Raw genomic sequence first — 17,990 nt, forward strand, 5'->3', positions numbered from 1 at the left:
TGTTTAAGTCAATCCAAATGCAAATCTGGCCATGAACATGTAACTTCAGATATACACACTAGCTGGACCGTAGCTCAGAATGTGGGCTTGTTATCTTCCTGAAACACATGTGCCTGTGTATATTGAAGATATGCATATTAATCAAAGTGACCAGGGATTATGAGGCCACGGATGGATGCAGTGGAAAAGAAGGAAGAAAAGGTTGCACATCCAAATGAGCTTGAAAACATGAGATGACTAATCACTACCACCAGGGGGAGGAAGGGCAGAGGATTTTGTCTCCCAAGATGCCTTTGGGTGTTATGCCCAGAATTCGTGATCCCCAAAGACCACCAGGGAGCTGAGTCCGATGCAAAAGCAAAAGAGCCTTTATTCGAGCTAGCTCGAGCTCAATCCCCTACCTGCACTGACGCAGCGGTGAGATACCAGGGAGAGAGGGGGAGTTTCAAAAGCACAAAAGTTTTATTGGGGTCTAGGGGCAGTTGGTGAGGTACTGGCTGTGGCCTCAGCCGATTGGCTGGGGAAGGGTCGCAGTCCTATTAGGCAAGCAGGTTGCTGGGCGTTACTCAAGGGGAGGAGGCGTGGTCAAGGTGAAGGACACAGAACAAAATGGAGTCTGCCCGTAGGCCCGCCCTTTCAGGGAATGCCTGCAGACATTTTTGTTTGGGAGGGAAAGGTGCTAGGCCATCTCTTTGAGTAGGGACCAGGGACTCCCCCAAGCCCCAACACAGAAACCCTGGTTTAGAATGAGACACAGGCATCGATGTTATTTAAAACCTTCTCAAGTAATTCACATAATCCGCAACCATGATTGAGAACCTTTGAAATTTTGGAGAATTGGTTCTCAGAGATACATTCGTTGAAGGGTCCTATAAAATCCCTTGAGAGTATTTAAAAACCATGGATTCTTGGAGCGCCTGGGTGACTCAGTCGATTAAGTGTCCGACTCTGGATTTCAGCTCAAATCATGACCTCACAGTTCATGAGTTCGAGCCCTGTGTCAGTCTCTGCATTGACAGCCAGAGCCTGCTTGGCATTCTCCCTCTCTCTCTGCCCCTCCCCTGCTCCCTCTCACTCTGCTCGTGTTCTCTCTGTCTCTCTCTCAAAATAAACTTAAAAAATAAATAAACAAAAATTAAAATATGGGTTCTCATTCCCTAATGAACACCCTTCCCGTCCCCAGCCTTTTGTCTGAAGTGGGAAGGGAGAATCTACCAGGTCCAGAAGCTGTCCAGGTGAGACCACGGAAACTCTGGAACCACAGGTGAGTGGAGTAATTATCGGCTTAGTGGTGGCGGGGGAGGAGTCTCTCTTGCTCCAAGGTGCATGCTTTTGGGAGAGTCCCTGCTTGATTCTGCCAGAGAGCTGAAGACTCAGTGCTTTCTGCTGTCCGGAGGCGACACCACTTGGTGTTTGAAGTGGGAGGCTCTACTCTGGCCTGTGTGTTTTCAGGACTGCAAGCCTGCTTGCCTGGGTGGGAGCGGAATCTAGACACAGGCGGGATTGAGGCTGCGTTTGTGTCTTCACATAAACCCGCCTGCAAGGCCCAGTCAGCGCTGCCACTAAGCAGGAAGCCTCCAGCTCCCTTTCTCGGTCTGCACTGGACATGCTAGAACTAGAAACTTCTGAAAGCCCATGAAAGGTAAGACCACCTTGTTCCAGTTTACCCCCCAGCGCTCCAACTAGGATTCCGACGAAGAGCTAATCCTTTGCGTGACCCTTGCCCCTAGCTACCTCTTCCACATCTTCTGTCCCTCATATAGACTGTATTGAAAGATAGCTTTCAAATATGACTTCAGGCTTCCGGACTCCCCACGGGGTTCTCAGTTGTGCTGTATTTGGTATGTTATCTGGGTCATCCAAGTGCTTGAGCTCACTTGTAATTTATCAGCAAAGGTGCCTTCCTGCCACCTTCAAAATCACTGGAGCTGGGCGGATTTCAGCAGAGGCTGGCTGCTTGCAGCGCCTCTTTCTTTCCCCGGAGTTAGGAGCGAAGCAACAGCACTTTCATGCGTGCTCATTGTGGTTAATCGATCCTATCAACATCATCTTGGGGGAAATCGATGCTTCAGTCTTGCAGGAGACATGTAAATAAAGTGATAAAAAATAAACCAAGGCCAGTTGTTTCCTGATGGGAAAATGCGAGGTGAATTAAGACAATTTATGATCAGCGGGTGGAGGGATATTTTTGAGCTCCCAAGGATTTAGCAGGCAGGAAAAGTGGGGCTCTGTTTGGTAAGAGTGGTGTCAGCTGTGCAGCCTGCTGGGAGGCGGTCCTCACCGCACCTGTGGGGTCTCCTGGTTGGTGGCGGTGTTGCTTGGTCTTTGTGCTTTGATCTAGTTGAAACCAACATTCTTTATTCGGTTTTCTTATCAGTATTATCTTAGTAAATAAAACTTTGTCCCAAATGACTTACCTAACTGATAAAAGGCATGAGTAACATTAATAAGGTTAAGAACAACCGGTTGCTAGAATCTCCTACATGTCTGTTCATTTATTCCCACCCATAATATTTGGTTGAATACCTACTCTGGATCGGGTATTGTTTCGGGTCTTGGGATACAATGTAACCGAGGCAGAGGATTCCATGCCTGTCCTGGAATGTACCCATTAGCTCGGGGGCAGAAGGTAAAGAAAAGCCAGATGCTGTCAAATAATGATGAATACATTGAGGAAAGAAGCACAATAAAAGGATAGCAAGGGAAATGTGTACAGTTTACATGGGGATGGTAAGGGAAAGTCTCTCTGACATGGTGGCTGAGCAGAGACCTGGATAAAGAGCCATCTTTATGGCAAAATATATCCCCAGTAATGATCTCAATTGGGAGGCTACCAAGTACATTGGAAAGAGCCTGATCTTTGAAAGGAATCCTGAGATTATGATCTCGGCTGTGCTTCTAATAATTGTAGGACGTGTGGAAATTAAGTACCTGTCTATGTATTCCCCAGGTGGAAATAGAAATATTCCAGTGCACCTTTATAAGGCGGTGTTGAGACTTGAATGAGAGTCGAACATTTGAAACTTGGTAGACTAGATTGTTGGAGGCCCTTGGCAAACGTTAGTCCCTTTCTACAATGCTGGGGATGCTGGGTGGCAGATAGGAGTGCATGTGGTCATGCATGTATTTGAGTACCTACTGAGTACTGGGCACCGTGAGGAGTACTGCCGAGAAGAAGGCAAGCACAATATCTGATCCCAAGTGTGTCTTTAGTAGAATATGTTCTATGATACCTTATGAGCCTCCATTTTCCTCATCTGTAAAATAGGAGAGTAATAATAATGCCTACCTCATAAGGTGGACAATAAAACGTTACTATGTGAAAAACATTTAGAGTGGAGTCTCACACATAATAAGTACTAGGAGAGTGTTTCAAAATTAAAAATAAATAGCATCCCGCGTGAATGGTGCTGTCCTATGGAGGAGGTGTGCTAACCTTCCACAGTGTTCCACATACTGTTGGGTGCTCTACATGTGTCACCTCACTGGATCTTCTTAGCAGTACATTTTATAGATGAGGAAAGGGGACTCAGAAGTGGCTAAAGATTTTGCCCAAAGTAACATGCCTGTTAGCAGGGGAACTGGAGGTTTAAACTGGTTTTACTGTGAAACCTCCTGCTGATCGAAATTCTTGCAGAATTGTTACTCAAGCTGAAGAGATGAGTGTAATTGGGTCCTGTCCTGATGGGGTGTAAATGGAGAGATTGAGCTGTCCACAGGGACGGATCTCACCACTTGCTATGTATCCAAATGCAAGATCCCCAGCATTTGGGGAAGCTACCAACAAAGTTAGCTTTAGCCCCCAGAGCTAACGGTTTTGTTATACTGTTCGTAGAATTTAATGCAGGAGACCGTTATTAACTGATTCTATCTACAAAAAGAGCAAAATAATTCTTGGTGTGTTAGAGTGACCAGAAAACATGGTTCTTCCCAAGAAATGCTAAGGATATTCTCTAGGACTGGTAAACTGGAGAGAAAAAAAATTTTAAATATACTTTTTTGGGGAATAATTTTAGATTTATAGAAAAAAATCGTAAGGATCGTGCAAGCATTCCCACATACCTTTCCTCCAGCTTTCCCTAAAATAGTAACGTTTTACCTAACGGAAGTATATTTATTAAAACTAAGACATTAATACTGATACATTATTACTAACTAAACTACAGACTTGATTTGGGTTTTACCAGTTTTTGCACTAATATTCTTTATCAGGGATCCTTTTCAGGATACCAAATTTTATTTAGGAAATGCCTTTAAACTTTAGAAATTTTAACTTCTGTTACTATTTAGGTATTGCATTCTGACTATTGGGTAAAAAGATAGTGCATCTAATTACTGGTTTCTTTGACCAATTTGGAAAGAAGGCCTCTGAGCTTTGAATGGCATGGTCCTTACACAGATTTGTTTCCCAGACTGAAAAAAAGGAACAATCAATCCTATAGGATAACTTCTAAATTTCTTGAAGAGAGCAAAAGAGTTATAAATTCAATGGGAAAAATCTGCCTGCATTTCCTTTTTTTTTTTATTTATTGACCTAGTATCTCAAAGATGAAGAATTTACCAGTTGTAATGTGTTAATCTAACTGACCCCTCACAAGACAGATTTCTCTTTTAGTTTTAATGCATACCTCTTGAAATTATCCAATTCTGTGTGTGTGTGTCTGTGTGTGTGTCTCAAAGTGAGAGTTATTCTAAGGGGGATACAATAATACTAGAGAGAGCACACAAAAGAAGTCTTTGTAAGTTTCACAATTACTTTTATTACATAATTTCATCGAAATGCTGATTAAATTAAATGCATGCTATGATCCTGGTACATTTGCATTCAAGCAACAGCTTTTTGGTTTGTTTTTAACAGAGGTCTTACTGACCTTGGAGACATTAGAAAGATTGCTTTCACATGGGTGAATGGTCAGGCGTATTTCTCCAGTGTATTAGGATGAGAATGGGTTGGTCTCATCAACAATGGGCCATCTCTCTTTAAACTCTTGTGTATTTGTGTCAACAAAATTAATTATGACCATTTTGGCAGAAAAGTAGAACACAAAGCAACTTTTATTCATGCTGAAGCTTCTAGGTGTTTTCTTTGCAGTAAGAAGCTCAAGGGAGAGCTTATCATTTGAGAATTCGTGCAATTTCTTCCTAAGTCATTTTTTACTACTCTCTTATATTTTCAAATGCTGCTTTGGTAGGTATCCATTATAGTTTATCCGAACAAAGAGTTGTTCTTGTCCAGTGGGAACTTGAGGAGTTCTTATCGGCACTAGTAAAGATTATTAAGGTAGACTCATTCTTATAATAACTTCGAAGCAGTTGTTTTGAAAAGTTAAAAAATAAAGGTGTGGAGACTAGTCAAATTGGAAACCATCATCCAAACCACCATGGCTGATGAATTCACTTCCCTTCAGTGAGTTCCCCCATTTGTTACAGGTGATACTCTGTATCAGCATGGAGACCCTTGGCTGTAGCATCTGAAAGTTAATATATCTTTGAGGATTATCTCTCTTTATTGCCCATCTATACCTGTGACACCAGCTGAGTTGCACATTCTTCATGCCCCCTACATGCCTAACAGTCCCCTACCTCTTCAGCTTTATTCCTGCATTCCCACAACATCCAATGCTTTTCCTTCTGTCTCTGCGTGTAAGGTTGGTCTTGTCCTCCAGCAGTCCATTAAGATACTTTCCTTAATCCCCCCACCGCCATTCGCCCCTCCCTAAGAAGAAGAGTTGATGATACAGACATGCATTCTCAGTAGTAGCAATATTATCCCAAGGTAGCAAAACTTGGTTTGTGGTTGGAGGGAAGTATAAAAATCTTAGTCTTTTTTTTTTTTAAGTTTATTTATTTTGAGAGAGAGAGAGAGAGTAGGGGAGGGGCAGAGAGAGAGGGAGAAAGAATCCCCAGCAGGCTCTGCATGGTCAGCACAGAGCCCAACACGGGGATTGATCGCACAAACCATGACATCATGATCTGAGCTGAAATCAAGAGCCAGACGCTAAGCCAACAGGGTTACCCGGTGCCCCCCAAATCTTACTCTTTTTATATATAAAACACAGTTAGGCACATGATACATGAACAGGTATTTAGTGTATCTGTCCACCAAGATTTTATGAGGGAGGCAATTAGGAAACACATACCCAAAAAGGCTCTGAGAGGAACAACAAAGCAAAAAAAAGTTGGAAAACACCGATAGAGACTACTCTTTGAGTATTCAAGGTGTGCGGTAGCCAGATTCATGTCCCTGGCAGCTGTCCCCTCTTGGTGTCCTGAGGTACATAAGACAAGAGAAGCGGAGAAGAGGTAATGTTGGCCACTCTCTTGGAATCGGGCAGGGTCTAACTGACCATCTTCCCTTCATCATGGCAGAAGGAACTGATTTTTGAGAGCTTTTGCTGCCCGTGTGTACAGTACAAAACCATCCGTAAGTTTCTCATTGTGTTTAAGATTCCATGTTCACAAAATTTTGTTATTTGTTTATATTTATGGACACATCAAACAAAATGGAAAAATAGAGACGTTCTGCCACAATTGTGGGGGAGCAGCCAAAGGAGCAACGAGAAATGATAGAAAAACTGTCCTGTAAATGTGAGAACCACAAGGAGGAGTGGGAGAGAGACCTTGTCTGCCGATAGAGTCACATCTGTGCCCACTGTCCCTGAGCCACCTCCCTCAAGGGCTAGGAAGAAATGAAATAGTCACTTTCTCAGCCATTCTTTCAGCCAGAAGTATCCAGGTGACAAATACAATAGAAAGTTGCTGGTGGTGAGGATGGAAGTTCTGGGGACGTTTTTCACTATTTTAGTACAAGAAACAAGTGCGCTTGTCTCTTTTCCGTTTCTTCTGTCTTGGAATGCAAAGATAATGTCATGATCTGGCAGCCACCTTCTAATCATGAGACAGCAAACGCAAGGACAAAACCCAGTGTGCTGTGAATGACAGAAAGGGAAGAAAGGAGAGACTGAGTCTCTGGTGACCTCACTGAATCGCTAAACCAGTGACAGCAACTTCCCTGTCATTCCATGGAATAATACATGTCTGTACTGGCTAAGTCACACTTAGTTGGATTTTCTATTTATTGCTTGGAGCCAACTGCATTCCTGATAGAGGACATCCTGATAGAGGATGATGAAAGAGACAGACACAAACATTTCCTGTCCTGCCCTCTAACTCCAAGTGAATATTAATCCTCCAAGTTATTTCTGTATCATCAACCTTAGCTCATTAATATTCCCTGACAAGGAGCGCATCCTTGTTTGTGGTTATTATGTTGCTTACTTTTCAGAATGATTCGGAAGCCCTGGAAGGGGGAAAGTCAAGGCTTTACAAGAAAGTTTCTGGTTATCTTGCCGACTGATCCTGCTTTTGTTTGGGTTCTGCAAACTTAGCATCTAGGTGTTCCCCAGTCTCTGAGACAACTACCCTACCACCCCTGGTCCAGCCCCATAGGAAAGAGAAACCAACTTTGCTCCCTCTCCGTCCCCTCCTCCATATTCTGTGCTCATTTCTCAATTCAACAAAACCTTACAGGGAAAACTTGACACAGAATGAAGATAGTCTTTTGCAGTGTTACACAGAGCAATTAAATTCTCTTGATCTCAGATTAACACCCGGCCACTCCAGGAAGGTTTTGCCTTCGCATAATCCAACGTTTCACTGAAGGGCCAATTTTTCTCCTCCTGTCTATAGAAGAGCTATATATGACCACTAATAGAAAACCTGCTGGTAGTGTTAAAATAGCTTTTTGTCCCTGCTTTGTAAATAAATATTTCACAACTACTGAGATTTAGTCTCTGTTACTGTACTTGAGCACATATTGATGTCTTTATTATTAATGTGGCTTGTTTAATGACTTCATTGATGAGAAGATTATGAAGACTTTAAGGTCATCTTTTTTGGTTGTAAGAAAACTAAAGAAAACAAAAAGGCGGGGCACCTGGGTGACTCAGTTGGTTAGGCTTCTGACTCTAGGTTTCAGCTCAGGTCATTATGGGGCTCTGTGCTGGTGGTACAGAGCCTGCTTGGTACTCTCCCCCCAACCCCCATTCTCGCTCTCTCTCTGCCCCTCCCCCACTCATGCTTGCTTTCTTTCTCTCTTTCAAAAATAAATAAACATTAAAAAAAAAGAAAACAAAAAGGAAAAAGATAAAAATTAACTATGATACTGTCAACTACAGATGATGTTTTGGGGCAATATTTGTTTTTATACATATATTGCATATATATGAATTTATATTTATAGGAATGGAAAAATTCTACATACACATATGTGTATAAGGATTCCAGTCTGAGAACCACAATTTTCTTTAATACATGTTGTCTACATTTTCCCATTTCACTCCATATTCTTTGACAACATTTTTTAAATGATGGCATGGGATTTTTATGGAAACATGATTTGTATTTTTAAAAAGCTCAATTGTTAGACATTAAATTTTCTTCTATTTTCATTAATACAAATATTGCTATCAGCAATACTTTGGTGCATAGCTCTTTGGGCATGCTTTAGGGTCATTTTAAATAAATTGGCTAGGATTCTGTAGCTAATTGAAACTTGGTATTAATCAGAATAACGTATTTTATTCTATATTCAGCCGTATCAGTAGAATGTTATTCTGTCCAATGTAACGTCACTCTTTATTGAGGCTATCAATCCAGTTCTAGATTACCAGAATGTCAGTATTTCTGTGTTCTTGAGTTTCTGAACTTTCAGACTCCTTCAGGTAAAACTAGTCTTTGTTCAGTATACTTTGATGATCATTTAATACTTAACCAACGAAGAGACCCATTGCCAGGTGACGAAGTAACTAAGTTTCTGGTCAGATTTCCTGATTTGGTGCATTTAAATGATGGGGGTTTGATTTCCCAGGCAGATTGAACAGCAAGACTATCAGTGCACGAAGAGATGCATTTCTGCGTTAATGTTATTTTATGTCTATTAGGCAGTAATGAGTTTTTTATAATTGGCTTATAACTCATTTCACATTCATCAGGTTATTAGTGAGAGAGAGAATTCTGGATTTGGTGGCAAAAGAGTAATGGTATTACATGTAGCAGCAGACCCAGACCCAGAGAGGAAAACTTCGGGTTAAGTCAGTTTTTCGTAAGCAGTGCTACTCCTTATGTTGTTCAAACTGGGACCCAGAATCATACTTAGATTTTTAATCACTCTTTATAATTACAATAAAAATCTATCATTATGGAAAACTTAAAAATACAAAAAAATAATAAAGGCAGGAAATAAAAACTATAATCTCGGGTAATTCATACAGTGCATTCCCTTCAAGTCATTTGTCTGTACCTACTTAAGTTTAAGTCATACATGGTATTTCTTATTCGTCATTATAACCACTGCCCCGTTTCATTACAAACTCTTCAAAAAAACCATTTTATCATCTGTGTAATATCCTCGTGATAAATGTGCCATAAGTTAATCAAGTTTGAGAGACAGACATTTTGAAAAAAGACTTCACTGCTAGGAATAATTCTGAGATAAGTGTCCTTGAACTTCTTTGTCAAAATATTGAACTTATTCTCTAGGGTAGATTTCCTAAAGTGAAATTACCAGATCAGAGAGTAAGAATTTTAATAAGCTTTCTGTAACAAATTGCCAAATTGCTTTCTAAAAAGAAATTCACACTCCCACCACCAGGATACGAGAGTACCTGTATTAACATACCCAAGTCAGCAATGCTTTTTTTTTCTTTTTTCCAATTTTGAGTAATTTAATACTCAAAACATTTTTATTAGTGTTGTTAGTAAACAATTCCATAGGTTTCACTGTATGTGTTTCTTCCATCAAATATAGATTCCTGTCTTTCTGAGAACAAAAATTTCACTGTAGTGGGGGGGTGGGGGTGGGGGGGTGGAGAAAATGCTTGCTTATGGATCATTGAATTGGACTTAAGTATGAATTATACACATACTCTAGTATATAAACAATTCTAGTACCATTTATTTAAGATTGGTACAGAATTTGAATACCAAAAAAGAAAACCCAACTGTTCTGAAGGAAATTACGGAAAAAAATTTTTAGTGGATTTTGAAAAGAAGACCTTAGCAATCAAAACTCAGACACTTTAAAGAAAAAAGTGAGTGAATTTGGCTACAGATTCAAAATTGCATCCCAAGTGAAAATACATCCCTGATCGTGCAGAGCAGGGTTATCCTTATGATTTTTGCACAATCCAAATGCAAACCCTCTCTTGCCACAACAGACCATGAACTTGCTCACTTCGCAGCTAGGCTACAATCAGCTGCAAGGCCTCCCCGGAACCTTTATTCCTGCTCCCTGAAGTCCTCATAGGCCAGCTTCTTCAGTCTTGATGCTCTGTGTATATGGCTTCCATTTCCAAAGTCAGTGCACGGTCCAAGATGGCTGCTTCAGCCACAGCCATCTCATCTGTGTTCCAGAAGCAAGGAGGAAGGGTAGATGAATAAGAAGAGGATAAAGGGTATGATCTGGTTGTTTTTAAGGAAGATGCCCCATGAAATTTCCCCATGCATGTTACTGGATAGAAATTACAAACCAGGCCACACTCAGTGATGAGCCCACTTAGAATTTGTGGGTCCTCTCACTTGGAAAGAATGGGAGCATAGATATGGGGAGGATAACCAGCTATCTCCCTGGATGTAATCAATATTTTTATTGGTGTCAGTGCGTTTATATTTCCTGGTAGGTAGGACTGAGGTAGTTCATGAACTTCAAAATACATTAATATTAAAGGTAATTCTATCTACAGTAAGCTGGATTATGGACAATAATACGATTTAATCTAATATTTTAAGGTTAATAGAAGAGAACTGAAACATGGGGTGCTCTGAGTCAAAATTCGGTTCATTACAGCATGACACGGTGTTGCAGCACATTCTGCAAACATGCAGAGCCTTCCGGGCACCCCTGCAGCAGAACCCTCTACTCGCCTGCACCCCGAGAGGGTTTTCTCTGGCCACATTGTGAGACTTCACATAAGGAACTACAAATCTGCTACAAATTTCGAATGATTTGTTGGAAAAGTTTGTGAGCATTTTACAAATCCTCTCGAAATTCTTGGAAGGCTCCTAGAGCAACTTTCCCCAAAGCCCCAGAAACAGCTTTTGCCCAGACTGGTTTGGTTATTTGTTGACTTACCTGATGATTTCATTTCATCCACATTACTGGCCACCCACGTCATCAAAACTGGCCATGCTGAGAGCTTTACCAAATAACCCAGTAAGAATTTTTGTTTACCTGTCCTGCCATCATTTGTCACCTTAGGATACAACACAGCCACTAACAAGAACCCAGAGTCACTGTTGGAGCTATGCATTTGGTCATTCAATCCCATAGGCCATTTTTCCCATGGGGAATTGGACATTTCCTGGCCTGAGGCCTTTGCTTCCATGTGTAGGGCTCCCCAGGGAGCCTCCACTTAATCAATTATGGACAAATGGCTTCAGTTAAAGTTGCCAAACCTTTCTTCTCCCTCTCCATGTTTTTTTTTTAATGTTTATTTATTTTTGAGAGAGAGAGAGAGAGAGAGAGAGTCAGAGCATGAGTAGAGGAGAGGCAGAGAAAGAGGGAGACCCAGAATCGGAAGCAGGTTCCAGACTCTGAGCTGTCAGCACAGAGCCCGACACGGGGCTCGAACCCACAAACCGTGAGATCATGACCTGAGCCGCAGTTGGACACTTAACCGATTGAGCCATCCAGGCGCCCCTTCCTCTCAGTATTTTTTAATAACATCATGGCCTTTCTTTTTCTTTTTTTAAGTTTATTCATTTTGAGGGGGAAGGGGCAGAGAGAGTGAGAGAGAGAGAATCCCAAGCTGGCTCCACACTGTCAGCACAGAGCCAGATGCGGTGCTCAATCCCATGAACCCTGAGATCGTGACCTGAGCAGAGATCAAGAGTCAGCCATTTAACCAACTGAACCACCCAGGTGCCCCATCTTTCCATTTTTTTACGAACAGAGGAAAAAATTTATCTCAAGTATTTTTGGTTTTGTGTTTTGTCCTTCCTAGATTCTCCTATATGACAATGATACTAGATGAAATTATAGAAAATACCAAACTCTGATAATCCTACTTGAGATGCCCTCATGATTGCATTTAAGGTTACTGGTCTTCATGTCTCCTAGATGTTGTTGGAAAGATAGCCCAAATGTGGAGGAAGAAAAGAAATGGGGGAGGCAGGGTATGGAAAGTGATGGGAGAACCTTAATCACAACTTCATGACAAAAATGTAAGACTTACTTTCAAGTAGAGCTGAAACCCATTTATAACACCATGACAGGGGCTGTCTTTGATCATTAAGTTCCTCTACTGGAATTTATCAATCCATTTCTACTCACTAACATTTTGATATCATGTAGTTGTGCATTTAAATACCACCACTATAAGTACCTAGTGCTGGGTAAGATTTCTCCCTTTTAAGTGAAGTTCCACTAGGTTATAAATAGCTAATGGCTCTCCAAACTCCTCTGGTTTACAGGAGAAATAATTTAATGAAGTCTCAGATTGCTTCGTGTAGCTTTGTTAATGCAAATGAGTAATGCGTATTGATTTTTCATGGTGTAAAAATCTTTTTATTCATCTTGTGCAAGAGTCTGTTCAAGAATTATTAATGGTGCCTTAATTGCTTTAAGATCTATGCCCTAATTAAAACAGTAAATTCTTTATTACATCTTTATTTTAATTAGATGTACAGAAAGACAATAATTTTTACAAGAAACCCAGTGTAAAATAAAATTACCTCATTTAGAAATGCTTCAAAGAATCTGTAGTGGGGCTCTGCAGAGAGGTAGTTAGGAACTTTCTCAAGTAAAATCATAGTGACTCCACCCCCAGTCAAACTTAAGGTGCCATATTGACTGAAATTAATCATCTTAAATGAACTATTTTACACTTTCAATAAAGCACCGCTCATCTATACAAATCTGTTTTTGCTTCCGCTCTTTTATTTAATTTCATTTCTTAAAAGTAAGGATATGTATTAAAGTTTGGAAAGCTCAGTTAAAGTGGAGGAAAATGAGGAGGTTACTGTCATGGAAATTACTTTTGATCATTTGTTTCTGCAGTTGTACTTTGTTCCGTTTGTTCAATTTGTAAGACGTTGCTTTTTAATAATCTGTCCTGAGTTGTGTGTGTAGAAAAAGCACCACCCAGAGCAATATCTGCCTTCCATTTATCATGTCCTTCCCCACCTGCTTTGCTGTTCTTAACGTGCATGCATAATTAACTGGGGCAATGCTCCTTGTGGCTAATGATCACTGATTTGAGGGTGGTGGCTAGGTTAACATTTGGTGTGGATTTAGGGCCAGGTAGTGTGTTGGGATCTTTCCCGATTATTTAATCTTCATTAACACTCAGAGCTGGGATAGTAGGACTTCCATTTTATGGAGAAAGGAATTGAAGCTTGACAGCCACAATCATTTTGATCATTTAAATCACAGAAAGCTGTGCCCTGTGGGTCGTATCCAGGTTGCCACCAGATTTTATGAATAAATTTTTGTTAGCGCATACACATACCCATTTGTGTAGGTGTGGTCTGTGGCTGCTTTCTAATTAAAACGACAAAGATGAGTGGTATGGTGGGAGAGACTGTCTGACCTGCTGATCCTAAAATAGTTACTGTCTCGCCCTTAAAGAGAAAGAGTTTGCAGACCACTGGTCTCAACCGTGAAGCCCGGAACTGCCCCCACCGCTACTCCTCTCCCAGTCATCAAACCCCATTGCAATCCCAAGCCATGTTGTTGGAAATTATATACCCCTTTTTCTAACATACTCTTTGGACTTCTGTTTCTTTTTTCCCTCCTTCTACCTGAACGCTCAACATAAGGGCCTTTTTCCTGTGAAGGACATCCCTTTTCTGAGGAGGCTGAAATAACATCCCTGTAACCTACTTCTCGCTTAGCTGCCATTATTTATTTCATTCTAATCTTGTTATTTAACTCAATCTAGCATTTTGGACCTCAGCTAGCGAAAGGATTATTATAGCAAAGTATTGCCTCATGTTGTTCCTCTCATAACCTGAACTTCTTGCCTTACATTTTCCCAAAAGACCATGGTGATTTGACTGCTGGGCGGAAAGTCATAGCCGTTTACAGTTTAGAAAAGCCGGCAACTGTCATATAATAGAAACCAGATAAAAGGAGCACCAAGCCCAGTCAGAGACCCTGTCCTTCCCTGCATGCAGAGAGAAGGGAGAGCATTGGAATAGGCGGGGGATCTGTAGGGCATTGTAGGATCTAGTGACTAATAGGGCTTAGATCTTCTTTTCTCACAGGCATTGCTTACTAGGCATGAAAGCTGCCCGGCCCCAGATTGTCTTTTATCAAGTTCAGTTAGATGGACTCATTTATTAGGACTCCAGAAGAGGGGCCCAGCCATCACTACATGGATAGACCCTGAGGGAATTTATCCATGAGAAGAGGAAGGCCAGACAAGTTCTAATTAGTCAAAAAATGGTCAAAGGTAGTGAAAATTAGGCCATTCTGTGATGGTCAATAGCAAGTTAAAATTAGAATATCCATACTCTGGAATATTTTGCAAAATAAATGATACTGCAGAGGAAAATGCCATGGCAAGGGGACATGGCAGATTCCTAAATGTACATATTTAATTTTATTATTTAAATTTTGTTTAAAATATACATACACATAATATACCTATATATGTGTGTGTCATATGTATGTTTTATTCATATGTATATACACATATATTCATATGCATATATTAACATATATGTATATGTATTTATTCATGAATAAAGCATTGCAAGATCATTACCACTATATTAACAGAGAATATATTTGGGTGATGGCAATTATAGCCTACTCTTGTTGTCTTTATGCTTATCTATATTTTCCCAGTATGTATGTATGTATTGTACAACTAATTAGAAGATGTTTCTTTTTGTGAGATCAAAAGGACACAACTAGAAACATTGTGGGTAATCAAAAGACAAAAACAAATGTTCCTCTCCTAAGTAAACTCCAAGAGTTTTTGTTAACTCTGTGGTTTTGGCACCCTTGGGTTTGGAAAAAATCTTAGAAGTACATCACTGTAACTGAGATGTATTAGGAGAAAACATGATGATTGTTTCCTTCCGAGTGTCAAGGAAGCACTAAAATAAAAAACACAGACTATTACTAATCCTTGGATTACTTACTTTGAAGGTTCTTAGGGCTTCCCAAACTATCCATGGACTATGTTATTTCTTCTTTGCAAGACTTAGCTCATGCTGTTCCCTAAGTTTGATAGTCTTTTGCTAACCCTTGTTTGCCGTGGGCTAGCTAAAAAGTTGCCTCTTCGTTGTACTGCTCCCTAACTCCTCTCCCCATCTCCCACTTTCCACTAACCCCCACCTGTCTTTCCTGGTCCTGTAACATTTCCATTACCATTTGTGAGTTGGACTTTGTTTTTGTTTTTCTCGCTCTTTTTTCCCTTGCACACTGAGGGCAAAACCTGATTAAAATCATCATTGTGTTTCTGGTAGTTAGAGTCAGTATTTGAATAGCCTGTAACAACCAAATCGCTTTGCTAAGCAAAATTTGATTTCCATTGGCCTTCCAGCCCAGTTCTTAGATACGTCCCACTCTCCTCCTCTCTTGTCAGAGCTCTTAGACGTGACCCGGGTGCATGGCTGGGAGTGGAAGGGGTGATGACCCAAGAGCTTTCCTGAAGCATATTTACCCAAACTGCCACATTTTAACAATTTGTAAAGTAATATATTGGCACACTGTTTTTAAGAGGAAGGTGATAATCTGTTAGAGAAGACAACAGGAACTGTGCGATTGAAACATTAGCCTTTGTCCACAGGACACATAGAGAAGGTCATCTAAAGATGATGCCATTTTGTGGGTATCATTCTCCAGAAAACTTACCATGCTCCACCCCACACTCACTCTCACTCCCCGGCCCTGGTTTTAAGGGACTTTCTTCCAGTCTTACATGGGTGGGCCCTGTCGAAATTTACTCAGCCTGTACACTGTTAACCACTTTCCTGTCTGCTAATCTGACAAGCTTGTGCAATTTCCAATTGGAGGGCTTTGTTGAGATGTTCCTCTGATCTTGTAAACATGTATAGTCTCTCTAGGGAATAAATTTTAATGCATAGCTATAAAACCAAAATTACCTCTTATTTCTCAGTTCTTCCATGTCCTTACTTTTTGATCTGCTTGATCTAGATTGAACAATATGTTAAAGGCTTCACTAAGAAATTTTCATGATAAATGAAGTACTTAAGCTAAACGAGACCTGTGTTCAAGGAGTTGGGCCCCTTTGTCCACCCCATTGATCCTGCAACACATAATCTCCCCACAGGTATTAAGGGATATAGTAAGAGAGGGGATGGGCAGAGAGAAGAGAGGGAGAGGGAAGGAGATCAGATGAACAAAGTCAATGTTGCTCTGTTTGTGGAACACCTGCTATTCCTGAGCTTTTCCAGGTAAATTTAGCATCTTATCCCTACACAGCACTAAAAAGGAAAATTGTAATCTATGGACTGCTAGTTAGCCAAATTGACACCTTAATAAACTGTCATGATTTTCTGCTATCCAATGAGATAGGATTATCCACTGGGTTTGTTTGCTATCCTTGACCAGATGCCAACCACAAAACATTCCTGGGTCTTGTATCCCAAATTAAAGTGAAACCAGAAGTAAACCCCAGTAAAAACTCAGTCATTTTGAGAGGCAAAACATACTCTACTTTTCCATAAGTTCTGTCTGTTTGATTTGTTATGAGTATTTTGCAATGGGGGATGGGCAGGGATCCTCTCTTGACATGAGAGTAGGCGACGATGTTTCCATGGTGGGTCCCTGTATTTTACTGTGTGGGCAAGAAGGTAGAAGATTCATAAGTTTGTGATCACTTGTAAACAACACCCTTCTGGACTCACGAAAACTTTTATTATCTCGATTCAAGTGATGGTTGTTGAGATTCACTGGTGTGTGGGACACTGGGCTAAATGCCATGTCATTCATTCTTTTTTCGTCAGGAGAAAATAAAATCCATCTCTTATTTCAAATTTTGTAGAGTTTAGTAGAGAGATTAAGACAAACCTGCAAAGTATAACCTAGAACACAGGGAGAAATACATGATATAAGAATAAGCAAAGCACTGTGACAGTCCAAAAGTAGAACAGGATGCAATGTTCTCATAAAATTCAGTGGCTTTGTTCTTTCTTTGTGAGTTACAGATCCTATCTATTGTGTTTTTGCAATGTCTAGTGCCAAGATACAAGACTTTATCGTCAATTGTAGCACAAGCTGGGTTCAGTCATCTGAAGTGTGTAACCACTAATCCTAAGTCTTGTGCTGGCTCTAAGGTTTGTGAAACATGCTTTTCAACTTGTGTGAAGTCACAAAACAAGGCAAATGTGGAAGATAGGGATAGCTCATAAATTACACCTTGTTTATTTAAGGTAAATGATCTGTCTAGTTTTTTTTTTCTTAACGGCATTATTTCCCCATCTCTCTGGCCTGCTTTGAGTGTTTGAGTTTTCCATGATGTAAGATAAGTGTACTTTTTAGTGGTTGAGACACAAGCTCAGTTTGTCTTTGCTCTGCAGGGCCTTAAATATTTCTGACCCTAACACAATCCAACATGTTACAAGATGGCGCACGTCAAGCGCATGGCACAAATAGAGGAAGGGCTCCGTTCTTGCTTGCAATCATTGCTGCTATTTTTTGGAGTCCTCTCTACCAGGCTCCAAACCTCAGAAGTCATTGCCACCCTACTCCTGAGCTGATTCATGGGCAAGGGCAGAGAAAGTGTGCCTGGCAAGGAAAGTAGTGCCACACAAATTTGGGAAACTATAAGTCATTTGGGGCAAGTCCAAATTGTTAGTTTGTTTGAAATAGAAAATGAATGGTTGGGCTCATGTGGATATGACTGATGAAATAAAAGCTGATATTTGGCTGTATTTTATGATCATTTAACATTTGCGTTGCTTACGTATGAAAAAAAAAGACATACTCTCTGAGAGCAGTATGAAAAGTGGTTCTT

The 17,990-nt window shown here is 40.5% G+C and overlaps 1 long non-coding RNA gene across 1 annotated transcript in view; it reads left to right on the forward strand.

Moving 5' to 3' along the window:
* Positions 1–1,121: 1,121 nt before the first annotated feature.
* Positions 1,122–17,990, forward strand: part of LOC113593593 (uncharacterized) — a 191,454-nt gene continuing 174,585 nt past the window's right edge. Inside the window, exons 1-2 of the long non-coding RNA XR_003413876.2 lie at positions 1,122–1,264; positions 1,453–1,642. This is a non-coding gene — a long non-coding RNA (uncharacterized LOC113593593). The remainder of the gene's footprint in view (positions 1,265–1,452; positions 1,643–17,990) is intronic.

Source organism: Acinonyx jubatus, chromosome A2 (genome assembly GCF_027475565.1).
Source record: "Acinonyx jubatus isolate Ajub_Pintada_27869175 chromosome A2, VMU_Ajub_asm_v1.0, whole genome shotgun sequence".
Lineage (NCBI taxonomy): Eukaryota > Metazoa > Chordata > Mammalia > Carnivora > Felidae > Acinonyx > Acinonyx jubatus.